This window comes from Spermophilus citellus (genome assembly GCF_964194105.1).
Source record: "Spermophilus citellus genome assembly, chromosome: 1".
Taxonomy (NCBI): Eukaryota; Metazoa; Chordata; class Mammalia; order Rodentia; family Sciuridae; genus Spermophilus; species Spermophilus citellus.
Genome location: NC_138182.1, coordinates 3,446,085 through 3,452,660, shown reverse-complemented (window position 1 = coordinate 3,452,660; position 6,576 = coordinate 3,446,085). Strand labels below are relative to the sequence as shown.

The 6,576-nt window shown below is 51.0% G+C and overlaps 1 long non-coding RNA gene across 1 annotated transcript; it reads left to right on the top strand.

Moving 5' to 3' along the window:
• Positions 1 to 442: 442 nt before the first annotated feature.
• On the top strand, positions 443 to 6,083 carry LOC308657486. Its single transcript, XR_014023945.1, has 3 exons — positions 443 to 693; positions 2,006 to 2,174; positions 5,191 to 6,083. It is a non-coding gene; the product is annotated as an uncharacterized lncRNA (long non-coding RNA).
• Positions 6,084 to 6,576: the final 493 nt, after the last annotated feature.

The following is a 6,576-nucleotide window of genomic DNA, read 5'->3' as shown; positions in this document are numbered from 1 at the left end:
GCTGCCAGGGCACAGGCGCTGCCCAACTTGGAAATCATTTCTGTTCTCCACAAAGCTCAGCCTTGGGAAACTCAAATGTCCTGATTAGCATGTCAGGAGCCGCCCCCACACTAGAGCAAACCTATCCTGATGGTTTAGTTTGATCACACACACACACAGGCACACACACACACACACACACACACACACAGGCACACACACACACACACACAGGCACACACACAAACACACACACACACACAGGCACACACACACACACACACACACACAGGCACACACACACACAGGCGCACACACACACACACACACACACACAGGCACACACACACACACACACAGGCACACACACACACACACACACAGGCACACACACACACACACACACACAGGCACACACACACACACACACAGGCACACACACACACACACACACAGGCACACACACACACACACACAGGCACACACACACACACACACAGGCACACACACACACACACACACACACACACAGGCACACACACATACACACAGCAACCACCACCACCTCCATCCCAGAGGCAGCCTGGTATCAGGAAATGCAAAGCCAAAGACTTGCCCTCCTGCATAACAACTGACCGGGCACGGGCGCCTGTCCTTGTGAAAGCATGGGCCTAATCCAGGGGACTGGAGGGCAGTGTCCTCAGGGAGATGTTGGTGAGTTTTGAAGGACTGCAGGGAGTTCTTTGGTCAACAGGAAGTGAGAAGTGTTTGGGGCAAAGGGAAAAACACCCGCAGACCCCGGGAGGCCAGAGGAAGGGGAGAGCAAGGCGCAGACTAGGGGAAGAGAGAGTGGGGTGGGTCCAGGCAGGTGGGGAGGGGGGGCTTTGGGCAGGAGCCCAGCTCCACTCTCAGAGGGGGCCCATGGGAACAGGGGGCAAGGTAGGAGGGTCTGCAGCGGGGGCAGCCTTCTGGCCATCCTAGGCCATCCTACCAGGACCCGTGGACACCACCTGGTGCTGGTCAGGGTTTTTTCCCATGAATTTTCTCTCCCCACTAACCATCCTTAGACTGAAGGACTCAAGATTTTGAGCCCTTGAGATCCAGGGTCATGTGGAGACCTGCCTGCCACCAACTCCTAGCTCTGTGTCCCCTTCCTGGGCACAGAGCCACCCACGGAGGGGAGTGAGCGAGCTGTCCTGACACACTCAGGACCAAAGTGAGCACGAGGGCTGTTCAGCCTCTGCGGCCAGGGGAAATGCTGGACAGGCTGGGGCTTAGCTCAATGGCAGGCGCTTGTCTGGTGTGTGTGAGTTGTTGGTTTGACCCTCAGCACCACATAAAAAATATTAAAACATAGATTGTGTGTCCCTCTACGACTAAAAATATATTAAAAGAAGAAAAAGCAAGAAAATGCTATATTATTTGAGAGAACAGGTACTAGAACCCCAGCCCCTCCCCTTCCTGCCTGTCTTTGTCCCCAGATCTTCTCAGGGCCTGGAGGAGGTGGGAGACAGATCCTTAGATCTCGGATGGTTTCCCAGGCAGTAGAAAAATTATAGGCAGAAAAGGAACTGCACTCGTTTTGTCTTGTTCATTCTTACACAGAAACATGAGTCAGAGTGGGCCCACGGTGTCGCGTGCCCAGTTCTGACCTTCCTGCCCCCAGCACGCCAGCTCCCTGCTGTAGACCGTGCCCCGTGGCAGGGCAGGCTCCGGTCTCTGGAGCCCTTCAGGCAGTGCCTTGTCCTCTGAGAAGGGCCTTGGCCAGCTCACGGGAGGCCTGGTCCTCAATGGTCTCACCTTAGTATTTGGAGGAAGGTCCATGGGGAAAGGCAGTGTCAATACGTGTGAGAAGCCTTTTTGTGAAATTTAATGGAAGATCACAGGGAAAAAAAATCATCATAAAAAATGAATAACTTAGTACCACAGAAAGTAGAATGATCCTAAAGTCATATTGAACCTGCGATTTAAACAACGCCAACATTTAACTTGACACATACATTTTTATTTAAACATTTGATCCCAGGAAATCTTTCACGACTCACAAGCTTTTAGCAAACCAGGACAGCGGTCAACGGGACTTCCTTCCGGGGCAGAGTGAATCTCTAACCCTGGGTCACAGTGGAAACAAGCTCAAGCAGTGCTGGCTGCTGCAGGTCACCCATTAGTGACAGAGCCACGAAGCCCTGAAACAGGTGAGAGCTAGTGAGGACCTTGAATGTCCACGAATCAAACTCCACTTCCACCTAGGGAAGGCAGCCGGGAGAGCCCGGGAGAAGCCCAGGCAGCCTCTGGCTCTCCTGGAAACCCAAGCCGGGCCTCCCAGCTCTCCTGTGTTGTCCAGGGCCTGCGCCCTGGGGAGGGCACTTTGTTTTCTTCCAGCCTCCATGGCATATGATGCAAGGTGATGCAAGGCGATAGGCATCTGTCACAGGAGACCTTTACAGGAGGAGGAGCCACTGCAGCTGGACAGTCTCAGGAGGAGCCTGGGGGAGGGAGCGTGGGGAGAGGGAAGCCAGAACGTCCTGCGATGTTCACGGAAACACAGTGGTTCCCAAGGAAGGCTCCAGAGATGACTGCGAAGAGCGGGATTGTGCAGGCAGCACCCGGTGCAGAGGCCATGTTCCTGGGGTGCCGAGGCCGTGATCCTGGGGTGCTGAGGCCGTGATCCTGGGGTGCTGAGGCCGTGATCCTGGGGTGCAGAGGCCATGCTCCTGGGGTGCTGAGGCCGTGCTCCTGGGGTGCAGAGCCCATCCTAGTGGGGTGTAGAGGCCATGCTCATGGAAGGAATGGCTGCCTGTGCTGGGAAGCCAGGTGGGGTGGAGGGGAAGAGCAGCCGCCTGAGGGACCCCAGGGGCTTCAGTGCCTCTTGCTGGGCTGAGGCCAGCCCCATGAAGGCTGCCCCAAGTGAGCGCCTACTCACCCAGTGGGGCCACTGCCTGGACAGGGCGCAAGGCTTCCTCTGCAGGTCCCTGGGGGAAGGCTAGGTGGGAATGAAGTGCAAGAGCCTCCTGCCGCCTGCAGAGCCAGGTGGGGAGAGCTGCTCTCTGCATAGTACCCTGAGCACGGAGCACCTAGCACTTAGCACCTGCCCTTTTGTAGTAGGTGCTCAGTGGGTATCCATGGACACCCAGGGGAGAAGGGGTGGCACAGCGCTCACTGCTCACTTCATCTTTGGTCTGATGAGTGATCGCAGACAGGGGAGAATTGCCAGGTCACCGTCTCTTGGTAGTCAGCAAACACCACGCTGGCCATGTGTGCCCACCAGAGCCTCCTGCCCTCCCTGCCCCACAGGGAAGAACCTTGAGGGGGGGCTGGGCAGCAAACCTGAGGCGTGGGGTGGTCTGCTCCACGCTGGTCTTCCATGAGCTGCTCTGGCTGTGAGCAGCCAGGGTGGGTTTGGGGTCCCTCTCTTGGGCGTCCTGCTTGCTGCCACCTATCTTGTCCAGAGTACCTAGTCCCCTGAGCTGCTCAGGCCTTAAGTTGCATGGCCAGGAGCTCACAGAGGACCCGGATGTTGGCTTGCTCATTCAGCACCAGGAGGATGGTGCTCCAGCTAATTTCCTCATCAATGACTGTGACAGAACCCGGGCTGGAGCCCTGCACCTCGCTGCTGACTCTAAGTCCAGGGAAAACAGCACCTCAGAGGCCTTCCATGGGCCGAACCATCAGCTAAGGTTCTGAAGAAGATGTTTAACAGAAGAGGAGGAGGAGGAGAATAGAATAGAATCCCAGTCATAATACTATCAAACAAAAGACCACCAAAGGGGGAAAAAGGTTTGATTTGGCCGAAGCAAAGGAATTAGTAAGAGAAAATAATTCAAATTTTTATTTTTGAGAACTTTCAAATGAAATTGTAAAACTTCATAAAATAAATTGTAAATATGTACTAAGGATATCCAGGTATTTCCAAATATCTGAACAGTTGAAATAGTATGTAATTAGTAATTATCATAAAATACATTTCTATGATTTGTAAAACCTTTAGCCTCTGCTCAAGTGATGTTTAAAACTTGATGGTGGAGGCCAGGAGGTCTGTTGCACGGGTTGAGAGTGGCCCAGGTGCTGGCTCTGGTCTCCTGTGCCGTCACGCTTGGTGCCATGAAGAATCCAGGGCTGCACAGCGCCCTTTCCCACGCCGGCCAGGCACATTCCACAGGCAAGGGGACGGTAGCCGCCACTGCCCACACAGTCACTTGGCCATTCTCACAGGGCCAAGCCTTGCATTAGCCACTGGTTTGCAAGGCAAATGAGGCTAGTTTCTGTCCCACAAGCTCACTTCCTGCAGATTGACCTTTGCAGGTGGGTCCAAGGCAGTGAGTGAGGAAGGAGCAGAGCATGGGGTGGGCAGCTTTGGGCAAGGTGTGGACGCTCTCGGGGGCTAGGTCTCCTGCTGTGGGTCTCAGGCAAGAGCCAATACTTAGGAAAAGAAAAGTCAAATAACTAATTAAAAACCTGCCTCCAGAGCTGGATGTGGCCTTGGGGAAGACACCCCCTCCACTTCCACCCTTACAAACGGGAGCCTTGGTGTGGAGGGAAATGGACCACTGTGCCCGTGTTCTTCACAGCCACGTGTGTGCTCAGGAAGCAAAGGAGAGACAGGAAGTGCAGACAGACATGACCTAGCCACATGTCCCTGTCCCCTGTCTCTCCAGCCCTGCACAGTACAACAAGGGGAAGGAGATGGTCTGGAGCTGAGGGGTAGGTGTGTGGCTACCCATTATATCATGTTCTGTACCTTTGCTTATCTTTAACTGCCCATCAAAAAGTTCTTACATTGAAAGCCAAAAATTAATATGCATTAACAAATAAATGTGTCCTTCAAAATCGGCTTATAGAGTGACGTTTAGAAGATAGCTGCTCAAAAGAGAGAGAGAGGCAGGTTCTTCCAAGTCACTTCTGCAGGTGGCTGCAGGTGTCCAGGACAAGAGAGGTGGAGGCCAGTCCCTGGAAGGAAGGTCTCTGCTGTACCTTCTGTCTCTGGTAGTGCCTTGTGCTGAAGGACAACTGCCTTATTGTTTCAGGGAGAAAGCCCCAACCCCATTTTAACCCCAAATGTAAAAAAAAAAAAAAAAAGTCAGTATCATTGTTTAGAAAAGATTAGAAGAATTTCTAGTGGTATCAGATCTGAAACCTAAACGACCAGCAATCATCCACCAAACTTCACACATTCAAGGCTACTGACTTTATTTCTGCTTTGTCCCAAAACAGATCTTCACCAGGACTTCTGATGGCTGCCAGCAGGCGCAGGCTAGAGGAACATGGTGCTGTGAACGCCCCCCACACTGGTACGATCCATGGCACCTCCTACCTCTGGTTGTCCGCATCCTATGCGTGAGTATAAAGTGCAGCTTCCTTAGCTAAAACGCAAGACGAAGCCACTGTCAGGAGAACATCTGGTATAGTTGGCTGCAGTCCTTGGCCACCCTAAACAAAAAGTAGGCAGCTCTAGTCATAAGCACTAAAGAAACCAAGGATGAAGCAATTCTCTACACTGTGAGCCCAGCTGGTGTCCCCACATCTTCAGAAAGACTGAAATGGGATAAGATGTGAAAGGAATAGGCCTTGTATTTTGAAGTGCTATTATATATTGCATTCAGAGGTGCACATCCAGTGTCTTGTGGTAGATGATCATAGAAAGAACTCAAGAAAGGTTCACTTTGGAACACAGAAATAGTTGTGGCTCACTGGTAGAGCACTTGCCTAGCAGGAGTAAGGCACTGGATTCGATTCTCAGCACCACATAAAAATAAATAAAAGTCCACCAACCACTAATAAAATATTTTTTAAAAAAGGAATCTCACTACAACCGACACTAGTATGACAATATGTAAAAACGTGGATGTGTAACTGATGTGATTCTGCAATCTGTATACGGGGTAAAAATGGGAGTTCATAATTCACTTGAATCAAATGTATGAAATATGATATGTCATGAGCTTTTGAACAACTAATAATAATAAAAAAAACTCACTATTATGATAATTCTTGTACTATGAAAATAAATTAAAAATACTGGCATATCCTGTATACATATGTAAGTCTAAGTCACATGTATCTTGTTCTGAATTTCAGCAGAATAAAACCTTAGTGTGCAACCCTGATACTCTGCTTGACTCATACTAATGTGTGTCCAAATACCTGTGGAAATAGAGAACAGAAATAGGTTTTAAGTCCAAAGAATCAAAATTGTGGCCCAGTCAACTTGCAGCAGGTGCAGGGACCTGGAAATCCAAATTCTGCCTCTCACACACGATTTAAGATGTCAAGCAGGAGTTGAAGAGTTTTCATGTTTCTGTTCTGGATGAAATCAACCATGTCTAGAGAGCTACAATCTGTAGCTAAAACACAGGTGAATAAACTGAGTTCTGGGCTGAGATTATTGTGATGAGCTGCTTCCCTGGGGAGGCAATGCCACTCAGAGTCACTGGCTCTCAGAGCCCAGGGAATGAGGTGCTGGGGGCACTCGGCAGGGACTCTAACTGCAGATGGGGTTAAATGGCCTGGAACCAGTTTAAAAGTAGGTTAAAACATAACAACCTCCCCCTCCTCCAGCTCCTTGGCTGCAGCCGGTTCTGTCTCCCAGGCCTCTTTTGA